A 14,380-nucleotide genomic window follows, 5' to 3' on the forward strand; every position below is an offset into this window, starting at 1 on the left:
GAGTCGAAAAAGGTGCCTATACATCCAGATTTAGATAAATTTGTGTTGGATACTTTTGACAAGTTAGAAGCTTTAACCTCCACATTGATAAGCCATATAGATGATGCTTACCTTCAACAATCAGTTGAACTAGCTGCCCTCACTGCTGCTGCCTCTGAAATTTCTACACAATCTTCAAATACTGTAAATACACCTTCATTTACTACCACCCCACCCATTGTATCCACCACACTTGATTACCCTAAACCAGTCATTCATCAGCTTCCTATCCAACCAAACTCCTCATCCTCATCTAGTTCATCTCCATCTATTTCAAGCCCTTCCTCAAGTACCAACACTTTACCCCCTAGTTAAGCCAGAATCCAAGCCATGGTAGACCGATATGCACCTTTGGTTTTAATAGCTCAACTCCATTCCATGACCCAAGATTATCAAAGAAAAATATTTTTTTTTTGATGCTACTGGTCAATATACTTCCCAACAGCATGTGAACAAAATGACTAACTATTTTGAATTGCATGAGATAGATGAATCTGATGTCCAAATGAGATTGTTTTCCCAAACATTAACTGGGGATGTTAAGAAATGGTTTAAAGCTTTACCTACCAATCATATTGCAAACTTAGCTTCTTTTCATAGATTATTCATTGATAGATGGGAGAGAAAGAAAAACCCCCTACAAATACTTTCTAAATATGATAACATTAGAAGAGCTCCTAATGAGTCAATTTAGGATTATTGTACTAGGTTCAATAGCATCTACAATGCAATCCCTGCTAATATTAAGCCTCCACCTGACCTAGCATTAATCAAATTCCCTTATGGTTTTGACACTGACATGTCATACCAATTAAGGGAAAGAAACCCTGAAACATTGGAACAAATGCAAAGTAATGTTGTTAGTGTAGAGGCCAACCTATTAGCCAAGAAAGCTAGAATGAGAAATGAAAAGAGAGTTGTCATTAAAGAGGAAACTTCCACTTTTGATGGTAAAATAGATAGTTTAGCAAAAAGTGTAGAGAGAATAATGGATAGATTAGAAAACATGGAAAGAAAAACTCAGTGGGAGAACCAACAACCACCCCCGATAAGAAACCCCAACTTCAAGAAGAATCCTAACACTGGAAAGAATGCAATACCATATTAGCAAATTAGGCCACCCTTCCAAGAAAACTATGCCGAGGGTTCACAGAGCCGTGAAGGAGAGGATGACACCCAAATAAAATTATTAGGAATAAAAAATGAAGATGTTTTTTTTCTTACTCAAGAAGAACAGGAATTGTACATGCTGCAACAATTGCAATTAGAATCTGAGGAATCTTTCGACTTTAAACAAGGCTATGAATCAGCCATATATGAGGTTCACAAATAGTATAGTCTAAGAAGTAAAAAGAACAATGAAGCTCCCACTAAGAGATCAATCCAGACCCAAACTAAAAAGATAATAGAAGCTCTTGTCACTAAAGTTTTACAAATCCTCCCTAGGGGAACACAGGAGACTTCTACCCCAAAAATTGTAGATATAACTTCATCTGAAACTCAAACTGAAACAATTACTCAAAACATTCCAAATAAGAGAATTCAAAACAAAACTGTTGAAACACATATTGAAGTTCCAAGTGCTGAAAAACAAGATAAAAACACACATACCACATTTTCTAAGGAAGATCTCATCCAAACAAGCAAAGCTCAACTGACTTTCAACATTAAAACTGAGATAGAAAAATTGAAAATATCAGTTCTGTTGACTGAGCTAGTGAAAAATGAGTCATATAGATCACAGATCATAAAAACTTTAAATATAGGTGAAGGAGAAGATGTTGTCAATTTGAATGATGATCAACCTGAGTTATTGTTTGGCCCTGAGTAAATGGTACTCATCAGTAAGGAGGTATCCATCCTTTCTACATTAGCTTGAACATTCATGATAAAATATTACATAATGCTATGCTAGACTCGGGGGCATCCCATAAATTGATGCCAAAGGCAATCATGGAGAGACTAAACTTAGATATCACCAAACCATATAAGGACTTGTTTTCCTTTGACTCTACCCAAGTTAAATGCTTTGTTTTGATTAAAGATTTATGTGTAACTCTAGTCCAATGCCCAGTAAAGAGTATTGTTATGGAAATAGTAGTTGTATACATCCCACCCAAATATCGAATGTTGTTATCTCGCTCATGGGGAGAAAAATTGCAGGGATCCTTGCAATTAGATATCTCATATACTACCATCTCTATTTTTGGTCAACCAAGGAAACTTTATAGAGATACCTTGATGAAATACATGGTGAGCAGTGTAGAAAAACCACAAAACTTCCCTATATACTCCATGAATTCTGATATGGACTCTTTCATCTTGTATAACTCAGACCATGACAACAAAGAAATCACAGCTGTAGAACAGAAATACAAAACAACTGACAGTGAAAACATTTTTCATGAATCACTGTGGCATTTGTATTTTGATGGATCTGTGAATAGACTAGGAGCAAGTGGAGGAGTGTGGATTCACAACATGGAGAATAATCATTTTGAAGGTCATGCCTTTAGGTTAAATTTTAAATTCAGAAATAACATGGCAAAGTATTAAGCTCTGATCTTAGGATTACAAATGGTTAGAAAACTTGGAGCCAAAAGAGTTTCTATAATGGGAGACTTAGAATTGATTATTAAACAAATTAATGGTGAATACTCTGTAAACAATACCTAACTTAGACAATATAGAGAAACTGTCCTTGATTTGATCAAAGACCTTCTGGAAACAAACCTTGTTGCCATTCCTAGAAAACAGAATATGCAAGCCCACAGTCTCACCACTTTTGCTAGTGCATGCAAACTGACTTTTCAACTAAACCATCAGTACACTACAGAAGTGAGACATAGGCTTATCATACCTGACAATTTGAAATATTGGCAAATCTTCTCACAGGATTCTCAAATTTATGACTTCATAAATGCTAAAGGTGAGTTTCAAAATTGTAATATAGATACAGATTGTACATTAGACAATGACATAGATAGTGGGATAGATGTGAATATTTTAAATATAGGTAAACCCAGTAATTTCACTAAATTACAAATGGATAACTTAGAAAATGTAGAAATAAAAGAAATAATGAATGATGATCTTGAAATTCTTAACCTTAAAGATAATTTTATGCCTAAGGGATTAGTCCCCTTAGAAAATTTGTTTGATTCCAATGATGTACCTAGGAAACCGAAAATGGGGTCTTTAAGAGAAGATATAGAAGAATGTAACATAGGAACTGAAGAAAAACCTAAACTCATTAAATTATTAAAAGCCTTACCTTCAGAGGAAAAGGTTAAATACATAAATATGTTTAAAGAGTTTCAAGATGTATTTGCATGGACTTATGAAGACTTGAAATCTTATGACACCAGCATAATTCAACACAAGATACATATCAAAGAATATCATAAACCTTTTAAATAGAAAATTAGGAGAATTAATCCAGTTCTTATGCCATCTATGGAGAATGAGGTAAAGAGAATGTATGATGCGCAAATTATAGCTCCCATTAGATTTTCAGATTGGGTTTCAAACTTAATCACTACTAGGAAGAAAACTGGAGAAATCAGACTTTGTGTTGATTTCAGAATTCAAACAAGGTCTCATTGAAAGAAAACTATCCTTTACCAAAAATGGACCATATCCTTCAGAGGGTAGTAGGCTCATCCATAATTTCATTGCTTGATGGATTTTTTGGATAAAACCAAATCTTAGTTCAACCAGAAGACCAAACCAAAACTGAATTTACTACTCCTTGAGGTGCCGTCATGTATTTGAAGATGCCTTTTGGATTAATGAATGTAGGAGCAGCATTTTAAAGAGTTATTGATATAGCTTTTTCCAAGGAGATCCATGACTTCCTAGTGGTTTACCAAGATGACATCATAGTCTTTTCTAAATCTGATAATGAACACATAGATCACTTGAGAAGAGTTTTCATTAAATGCAAGAAATTTGGGATTTCCTTAAATCCCCAAAAGACACTCTTTGGTCTAGAAGAAGGTAAACTATTGGGACATATAATATCCAAAGATGGAATTAGAATAGATCCTGCTAGAATAAAGGCAATGTTGACCATCACCCATCCTAGAAACATCAAATAATTATAGTCATTTCTAGGCAAAATAAATTTTCTTAGGAGATTCATTTCAAATTTAGCAGAATTGATTAGAGAACTAAATAACATGTTAAGAAAAAATTCAGCACTTAAATGGACATTGGAAACTAAACAATCTTTTGAGGCCATCAAACAAGCCCTTACTAAAACTCCAGTCCTTATAAGTCTTGACTTTCAGAAAGGTTTTATAATTTTTTCTTTTGTTTAAGAACATACTGTTGCAGTAGTCTTGTTGCCAAAGAATGATCAAGGATATGAACAACCCATTGCATTTTTCAGTAAATCTTTAAGAAATGCAACCCTAAAATACAACATAATGGAAAAACAGGCATTAGCTTTAGTGAAAGCTATTAAATATTTTAGAGTATACATCTTATATTCACACATCATTGCTTATGTTCCAAACTCAGTAGTAAAGGACATTTTGACACAAAATGGGCCTGAAGGGAAGAGAGGCAAATGGATTGCCACAATTTTGGAATATGACATAAAAATATAGCCTACTAAACTTATCAAAGGCCAAGGTTTAGCCAAACTCATGGCTGAATTGAACTATCAGGCCCTAGATATAAATTTCATTGGTGCCCTTGATGATCAGGAAGAGATGGCGACTCCACAGATCAATGAACCTTTTACAGATTCAACTTGGTATGCAGATATCATATTTGTATTAGTAAATTTACAAGCTCCTCTTGGTTTATCTAGAACTGAAGCTAGATTTTTGAAAATTAAATCAATGCGATATTGTATCATAGATAATGCTTTATTTTGGAAAGACAATGGCGGTATTCTTTTAAATTGTTTACTGAAAGATGAAGTTGATAAAATTATGCAAGAATTTAATGCAGGTTATTATGGAGGACGCTTGTATTGGAAGACTATTGCTGACAAAATTCTGAGGGATGGTTTTTACTAGCCCACTCTTTTTGCAGATGTTAAGAAACATGTGACCTCATGTCATAAGTGCCAAATATTTGAGGGAAAAAGAAAGATTTTACCTTTACCTCTCAAACCCATTTCCACGGAAATGCCATTTCAACAATGGGATTTAGACTTCATTGGAGAAATTCACCCAGCCTCTTCATCCTAGCATAAATGGATTTTGACAACCACTGATTATTTTACCAAATGGATAGAAGCCATCCCTTCTAGACAAGATACACACTATGTCATTATCTCCTTCCTTGAAAATAATATCCTGTCAACATTTGGATGCCCCCTGTTAGCCTCCTGTTGCAACAGGTGTTCATCTTTCATGATTGACATTTGTACATGCCAAATATGTCATACTTTGTAGGCTGCAATGTTCCATATTTCCTTAAGAGGCCAAAGAAGAGGCCATGAAAGTGTGCCAGTCTAAATGCCACTGCTGTATTCCAAATTTTGATGAGTTAATCATCTTGAAGAATTTTTTGTTAAGGGAAGGCCAAACAGCTTAATCTTGGCCTCCCTAGGTTTCAATTTCTTGTTTTAGAATATAGAGAATCATTATCTGTCCAAACAGCTTAATCTTGGCAGATTTGTAGATAGGTAGAGAAACAAAGGAGCCCAACTGCTTAATCTGGGCCCTTGGAAGAGATAAGGGTACATTTAGATAGGAGGGCAGTTAAAAAGAAAAAGGCAATCAGGGTTTGCAAGTCTAAGTGCACCCTTCCTGAAGTAACAAAAAATGCTAGGTGTATTAAGCTGGGTAGGTAGCCTGGGGTTGCAGAAGCAAGATTATCTTCAGTTTTGGCCTTGGCAAAGAAAGCTCATCTCATCAGTGGCAGAGGTACCAAAGCAGTGTTTTGATGACAGAATTCTGGAAGCATGTCTAACTTCCTTTCACTCCCCCTAAAAGTCTCTTACTAATATCCCCCTAAAGGACCTTGGGATCTCCCCAACCAGTCCTGTTATCACTTCATTTTTGTAAAAGACCAAGTCAAGCTTTGACTTTCTTCAGTGAAGAGAAGCCACATTTCTTGTGTAAAAATCATGTCTCCACAGTCTATTCCCTTCCTATGTCTAAATTTCAATTCCCAAACTTAGTCTCTCCCCTACACTTCACCTCACAAATTCATATTAACTCCTAACTCTATTATATAGCTCCCTCTATCATTTCCCCATCCCCATTTACTACTGAAATTATATGAAATCCCCAAAAAATATTAAATAACCCCCCCCCTTGGCACTATAGCCATATTTATCAAGTCCGAGAAATAGTAGTCCATCTGGGGCTCCTACTAACCCTTCCGTGTCCTAACCTAGAGTTAGTCTGACATCTGGTCACACTAATAGACCATTTCCCCTAAGTCCTAACCCTACAATACTCATTTCCCGCCCCTATCCTAAGGTCATGCATATAAATATATTTCACCCCGCTGTTATATAACCCAAAACCCACTTTCCTATAGTTCCCCCCCCCGCCAGATTAAAACAATTAATAAAAAGCGCCGCGGGCCCCATCCCTAACCATCCGCCGCGTTAACTGTGCCGCCGACCGTCCGATCTGGCACGCCCAAGATCTACGGTGGGTGGGTCTTTTTGTGCCCCGACATGCCGAGGGTTAGCACCCGGGAGATGGGCGGTTTTCCCATCGTACTCCCGCCATGCGTCGCCCTCTCGGCTGTGGCGGAGCCCCCTCCTCCAAAACCGCTTTTGCACAAAAGTGGTGCGACATGAAACTGAATACCGCCCTCCCCTGTGTGACGTCACTGCCACGTCTCCCCCATGACGTCATCATCCTGCGTCGGCCTCCTGCCACCGTGTCCCTACCACGTCACTGCCACCGTACTACCACGTCATCACCTCCGCTATACCGCCATGTCACCCGGCCGTACTGCTGACGTCACCCTGCCACGTCATCGTCGTACTGGGACCCACCGCTGACGTCATCGTCAAAAAGCGCGAAGGGCGCAAATCGCAGCAAAGAGAGCCCGGAATGAAAATCTGAGGCAGTTTTTGATGTGCGATTATAGGCCAAAATGGAAAGCCCTTTCGTGGCTCGGCCACCAGCAGGCCCGAAAGTCGCAAAATGACAAGAATTTCTTCGCGCGGGATTTAGAAAGGGGCAAAGACAGTTTTTAAAGCAACGGAGGGCCGAACAACAGCCATGAAAGGTCGATGCAACAGTTTAAAGAGTATCAGAAGTGAGAAATGCGCACATTCATTGCCAAAGCATATCAAGGAAGCGACAAAGAGTATTAGTCAAAGGTTTTTAATGGAAATCTTTATTTCCCAATGCAGGTGAACATTGAATGGCCTCCAACAAAGTCAAAGAAAATGGTGGAGCTATATCGAGGCTCTCCCATCACAGTTAATGCACCTCAGAACCACTCAAGAGCATGGATCAAAGCCCAAAGCACAGTTATGGCTAAGTGATCAGCACAGAGCCATAAAGACAACACATTAACTCTTTTTGATACAGCTGCCCCCAGCGCAGCTCGGAGATATTTTCTTGCATTTATTTCAGACATATGTTAGGTTAAAAACACTTATTACAACAGATCTGTCTGAGATCTGATTTTGTAGATATTTTACTTATAAAACAACCCTAATTCACTGTTTAGGGGGTTGGTTGGTTGTATAGCTCCAAGAGAGACTCGCACTGTATATCTGATATGTTTTACTTAATCAAAGACTGCTGAAAGCTTGGAGAATGGACTGTGTGCTGTGTATTAATGTTTTGAAGGATTAAATGTGGAATTCTTGTGCCGCAACATGACTCAATAAGTGCCTCTTACCTCTGTTTTCATTGACTTATGCTCATATCATACAAGTATCACCATCTAAATAGCAGAAAGAAAGATTAGCTTAGAACTTGTTTAACCGCACTCTATGCTCAATTTCTGCTGTTTCTTTATGTTTTCTTTTGAACTGAATTGCTAATGAATATGATTTCCCTTTGGCTCATATTTACCCTAATTCACCCATGTCTGACAGTTATCTAGGGATTCTTTACTGCTCCTAGATAGAGCTCATTCACCTTCCCTCTATTAAGCTGAACGAGGGATTCTTAACTGCCTCTCATTCCTTAGCCCTCATTCCATCCATTTAAGCTTGAATCATTGTTTCATGTGCAGCTAGCTTGCTCCATATTTCTCTCTTGTGACCAAGAAAACGCACCAGCAGTCCTACTCCTTGACTCCACGCCCAATGGTTCTAAAACTTTCATGCTATCCCTGCCTCTTTACTTGAAAGCATCATCCTTCCCACCAAAACTCAAACAAAACCCCTTGTACTCAATAACTAGCCTAAAATCATCATCAAAAAAGCTAAATCCTAAAGAGAGAGCCCTCTCTGACTGCTAGTAGGCTAGGACCTGTAGTCCAAAGATTGGTTTGTGGTTACCTCGGCCGTATTCCCTTGGGAGTCAAAGGGAACAACCTGAGTGATAACATAATGGCGACTCCACTGGGGAACATCCTTAGTTAGTTTCACAAATCAAGTTGTAAAGCTCCACTGGGGAGCAATGAATTTTCAATTGTTGTACATTCCTTAAAACTACAGATGAAGCCTGAATGTCAGCCAGGGAGCCTTTGAAACTGTTCTTGCTTTGCATTTACAGGACTAAACAAAAGCTGCTTCAGTCAATCTTCATGTTAGTTTTAAGCTATAGATAGCTATTCCGAAATTTGACTAGTTCCTTGCTAATTCTAAAAACATTCATAGAAAATACCAAAACAAATTCAGAATCTGGCTCCCAAAAGGAACTCACGTTATACAAGGTCAAATCCAGACCCAAATCCCCCAATTGCTTTTGAAAATCCGAATTTAATCCCAAGGAACCTCAGGAAGCTAGAGCGAAGAGAAGATTTTGCTGATTTTAGTCCTGAAACAGTTCAGCCAAGCTGTGTTCCAACCCCTGTCAAAGTTTTATTTCGGTCAACCCCCACTTCCCCTTGTTCATCGTCCACCTCTCAAAGCACTCCTTCCACACCTCCATTCACTGCACATACTACCATTACCACCACTGTTGTTACAGTTGTTCCTGCTGTTCCTATTGTTCCACTTATCCCTGTGAATATGGCGAATAGATATGCACCCCTGCAATTACCTGCTAATCCAGGGGCTATGCCTCAGGATTATCAAACTAAAATCACATATTTTGATGGAACTGGTTCTTGCACAGCCCTCCAGCATACCAAGAAGATGCAAGACTATTTTGAGAACTACGAGATAGATGATGATAGCGTGAGAATGAAGATTTTCGTCCAAAGTTTGACAGGTGATGTCAGGACTTGGTTTAGAGCACTCACAATCAATTCCATAGCAGACCCAGAAGCCTTATACCAGTCATTTATCAACAGATGGGAGAAAAAGAAAGACCCCTTGCACATATTATCTGAATATGACACCATCAAAAGAGGCCCTCAAGGGTCTGTCTTGGACTATTGTGCAAGATTCAATAACATTTATAATGCAATACCACAAAACCTAAGACCTCCACCTGATCTTGCTTTGTATAAATTCCCTTATGGTTTTTATACTGACATGGCTTATCAGTTAAGGGAAAGAGCCCCTCAAACCCTTGCAGACATGAAAAATGTTGCTGTTAGCGTAGACGCAAATCTAATTTCCAAAAGAAACAGAGCTAGAACTGAGAGAAGAACCACCTTTAAAGAGGAACCCTCAGCCTTAGATCAAAAGCTGGATGCTATTATCAGTGGCATGCACAGGCTCAGAGACAGAGTAGAGAGTGTTGAGAGGAAATCATCATGGGATGGACAACAACCTAATACCATAAGGAACCCAAATTTCTGGAAAACTCAGAACACAAATGCTGGTAGATCTAGCCCGGACCATGATGTAAGGCCTCCTTTTCATGAAAATTATGCGGAAGCATCTACATCTAGTGAGCCCACAGAGGACGCTCACATGAACTTGGTGGATTTAAAGGCTGAGCAACAAATTTTCCTAACTCAACAAGACCAAGATGAGCATGACCTTAATCGATTTCAAACTAAGTCTGGTGAGTCTTTTGACTTTAAACAAGGCTATGATACTGCTGTGTATGAGGTCCACAAACAATATAAGCTGAGGACAAGAACCATAGATGTGCCCGAAAAGGTTAAACCAAATGATACCAAGCAGCCGAAGAAGATCAAAGAAAAGGTTGCCCTCATAGAAACTGTTGATGAAACAGTCCCTAATCCAGAGGATGTCACCATAGAGGATGTCACAGATATGCAGTCCTCTAATGATCACCCTCTGCCACCTTCTTCCTCGAAAGAGAATTTGGACAGTGTTCCAAAAAGCCCTCCTAAAACTGAAAAACCGCAAGCAATCACTTCCCATAACGTTGATAAACAAGACCAAATTGTTGATACTCCAAGGGAAACAGGGAAGCCTGCCTCTCACCATACTAAAACCCAATCAGAAAAATCATTCGATTTAGAGGCAGAAATAGGTAAACTGAAGATATCCATCCCTTTATCTGAACTTGCCAAACATGATGTGTATAGGCAACAAATTCAAAGATCACTTCAAATGCCAGAAGTCAAGGATGATGTGAATGTTCTAGATGATACCCTTGAACTGCTGTTTGGTCCAGAAGTTAATGGAAAATCAACATATGGATCTGTTTTACCCTTTTATGTCAGTTTACATATACATGACAAAGTCTTGCACAATGCTATGTTTGACTCAGGTGCCTCACACAATCTTATGCCCAAAGCTGTAATGGAGAAGCTAAACCTTGATGTTACAAGACCCTATAAAGACTTATTTTCCTTTGACTCAAGTCAAGTCAAGTGTTTAGGCCTCATCAAAGACTTGTGTGTCTCCTTAGTCCAATACCCAAACAAGACAATCCTCATGGATGTGGTGGTTGCTGACATTCCACCAAAGTATGGCATGCTATTATCAAGATCTTGGGGAGCAAAACTCCAAGGATCTCTCCAACTAGACCTCTCCTATGCCACTATATCTGTCTTTGGGCAACCAAAGAGACTATATAGAGAAACACTGATGAAGTATGTGGTAACTAGTGAGGACAAGCCCCAAAATTTTCCTATTCACTCAATCCATTTTGATATGGATTCTTTTATTTTATTTAATGATGAAACAAGTCCTCCCACTGATGATAAGTCGTTGGCTTTAGAACTGGGCACACACATTAATGAAGAATCGGTTGCCCATACTGAGAGAACTGTCGAAACAATTAAGGCAACCAGCATACAAGAAGAACCTCCCCAAACAGAAAATTCAAATCTGCCCACTGCAAAAATGACTGAAACTCCTGATACTAACCACAAGCAAGAAATCACATGGTGTTTAGAGTTTGATGGCTCTGTCAACAAGTTAGGAGCAGGGGCAGGTGTATGGATTCACAATACTCATAACAATCATGCAGAAGGCCATGCCTACAGATTGAATTTCAAATGTACCAATAACATGGCAGAGTATGAGGCTCTCCTTTTAGGCCTTAAACTGCTCAAAGCTCTAGGAGCTGCAAAAGTGTCCATTCTAGGTGACTCTGATTTAATCATACAACAAATGAAAGGCAACTTTGTTACCAATGACAATAGAATGAGGGCCTACAGGACTGCTGCCACTAATATACTCAATACATTCACTGAATCTAAGCTTGCCAAGATTTCAAGAGATCATAACATTCATGCACACAGCCTAGCCACTTTTGCTAGTACATGCAAGCTTCCCTTTGAGCCAAATCACCATTTTACTGCTGAGATAAAACATAGGCCTGCTATCCCAAATAATGTTAAAGATTGGCAAGTATTTGAAAATGATGCCCAGATTAACAACTTCCTCACTCTTGAGCATGAGTTTTCAAATATTAACTTTGACATGGATGCTATGACAGATGAACAACAGCAGACAAATGAAAATCAGTAGGCTGTAACCGTTGTAACAGCCAAACAAATGCCGAGCCAACTGTTTTTGACAATGCAAACATAGAAGAGCTTAAGCATATGCATTTGGAGGAAATAGCCGAAACAGAGGCCGAGATCGTTGATCTAAGGGATAACTTTCTCCCTGCTGGTCTCACTCCGTTAGAAGATATGTTTGATGCAAATGATGTGCCCAAAAAACCAAAAATGCAACCCTTAAACATTGCTATAGAAGAACACAACATCGGGACAGCAGAGAAGCCCAAAATGATCAAACTATCTCAATCTTTGCCACATGATCAAAAGCCCAAATATGTTGATTTGTTTAAAGAATTCCAAGATGTATTTGCTTGGAGTTATGAGGACCTGAAGTCCTATGACACCTCAGTGATCCAACACACCATTCCCTTAAAACCAAACCAAAAGCCCTTCAAACAGAAACTGAGGAGAATCAATCCTATGCTTCTTCCTTTGATTGAAAAGGAAGTGAAAAGAATGTTTGAAGCAGGCATCATAGCACCCATCATATTTTCTGAATGGGTATCCAACCTTGTTCCCACAAGAAAAAAGACAGGTGAGATTAGGCTATGTGTAGACCTAAGAAATTTAAACCAAGTCTCCCTAAAAGACCACTACCCCTTGCCAAAAATGGACCACATCCTACAAAGAGTAGTGGGGTCATCTAGGATATCTTTGCTAGATGGATTTTTAGGTTTCAATCAAATACTGGTTCACCCAGATGACCAAGACAAGACAACCTTTACCACACCCTAGGGAACATTTAAGTATGTGAAAATGCCTTTCAGACTTAAAAACGTTGGTGCTACTTTTCAAAGGGCAATGGATATTGCATTTGCCAAGGAAATACATGATTTCCTAGTTGTCTACCTCGATGACTTAACCCCTTTCTCCAAATCTGATCAAGAACACCTAAAACATTTGAGGCAAATATTCATGACATGTAGGAAATATGGCATTTCCTTGAACCCCAAGAAGTCTCTCTTTGGCCTTGAAGAAGGCAAACTGCTTGGCCATATCATCTCAAAAGATGGTATTAGAATAGATCCGGAAAGGATCCAAGCCATCCTCCAAATCCCATATCCAAGAAACATAAAAGAGTTGCAAGCTTTCCTTGGAAAGATCAATTTCCTAAGGAGGTTTATCCCAAATCTAGCCGAGCTGATAAGACTGTTAAGCAACATGTTAAAAAAGGATGCCAAGGTAAAATGGTCTCTTGAGACCAAACAAGCCTTTGAGAGTATCAAATCTGCCCTAACCCAAGCCCCAGTCCTCACAAGTCCACAATTTGATAGGGACTTTATTATATTCTCATTCGCATCTGATCACACCATAACTGCTATCCTTTTGCAAAAGGATGATCAAGGAGCTGAAAAGCCAATTGCTTTTTTCAGCCGAGCCTTAAGAGATGCCCCTTTGAAATACCAAATCATGGAGAAGCAGGCCTATGCCCTTGTTAAAGCAATCAAAGATTTCCGAATTTACATTTTATATTCACATGTGATTGCCTATGTCCCAAATGTTGTTGTAAAAGACATATTAACCCAAGAGGGGCTAGAAGGCAAAAGAGGTAAGTGGATTGCTAACATCCTTGAGTATGACATAGAAATAAAACCAACCAAGCTCATAAAGGGACAAGGTTTAGCCAAACTGATGTCCGAAACAAACTTTCAAGCTTTAGACATTAACCAACTGGACAATGAACAGGAGCTGGCAATTCCACAGATCAGTGAAACCTTTTTGCAATCCCCATGGTATGCTGATATATGTTTTGTATTGTTAAACCTGTTTGCTCCCCCAGGATTGTCCAGAACCAAGAAAAGATTTTTAAAAATGAAGGCTTCAAAGTTTTGTGTCATAGATGGTGCTTTATTTTGGAAAAATCATGAAGGCATATTGCTTAATTGTTTAACCATAAATTAAACTAACAATGTCATGAAAGAATTCCATCCCGAGATGCCACGTCTCCCCCATGACGTCATCATCCTGCGTCGGCCTCCTGCCACCGTGTCCCTGCCACATCACTGCCACCGTACTACCACGTCATCACCTCCGTTGTACCGCCATGTCACCCGGATGTACTACTGACGTCACCCTGCCACGTCATCGCCATACTGGGACCCACCGCTGATGTCATGCTGACGTCATCATCAAAAAGCACAAAGGGCACAAACCGCAACAAAGAGAGCCCGGAACGAAAATCTGAGGCAGTTTTTTATGCGCGATTATAGGCCAAAATGGAAAGCCCTTTCGTGGCTCGGCCACCAGCAGGCCCGAAAGTCACAAAATGACAAGAATTTCTTCGCGCAGGATTTAGAAAGGGGCAAAGACAGTTTTTAAAGCAACGGAGGGCCGAACAGTAGCCATGAAAGGTCGA

The sequence above is a fragment of the Pinus tabuliformis genome, chromosome 4_2 (assembly GCF_031772625.1).
Source record: "Pinus tabuliformis cultivar Carrire ecotype Pingquan chromosome 4_2, CPIR1, whole genome shotgun sequence".
Classification (NCBI taxonomy): Eukaryota; Viridiplantae; Streptophyta; class Pinopsida; order Pinales; family Pinaceae; genus Pinus; species Pinus tabuliformis.